Below are 470 nucleotides of genomic sequence, written 5' to 3'. Positions count from 1 at the left end.
ATTGAAGGAAGGCAGTAGGAAAGCAGAGATCCAACAGGGACAAGCATCTCCATACACTTATCTAAAATTCCCACCATTGAATTACATGAGTAACTCTATCTTTATTTTCTGCTTTATTTATTATTCAAAAACTACATAACATTTACTATCCGTCTAACTGAGATTTACAAGATGACCATAGCTTGCTTCATACCAACAATCTCCGTGGGATCGACCCTTACTCATATAAGGTATTACTTGGACGACCCAGTGCACTTGCTGGTTAGTTGTGCGGAGTTGTGACTAAGTGTGATTCACGTTTGAGAGCGCTACCAAGTTTTTGGCGCCATTGTTGATGATCACAATTTCGTGCACCATTCTTCCATCACGGTTTTAGTTTTCCGTTCGCCGTTCATCACCATCGCGGTTCGAGTTTGCCGTTCACCATTGCGGTTCGAGTTCGCCGTCTCCATCTCCATCTCTGTCTCCCA

Source organism: Arachis duranensis, chromosome 7 (assembly GCF_000817695.3).
Source record: "Arachis duranensis cultivar V14167 chromosome 7, aradu.V14167.gnm2.J7QH, whole genome shotgun sequence".
In the NCBI taxonomy this organism is placed as follows: domain Eukaryota; kingdom Viridiplantae; phylum Streptophyta; class Magnoliopsida; order Fabales; family Fabaceae; genus Arachis; species Arachis duranensis.
The sequence above is the reverse complement of the archived record's forward strand: the minus strand, read 5'-3'. Positions refer to the sequence as shown.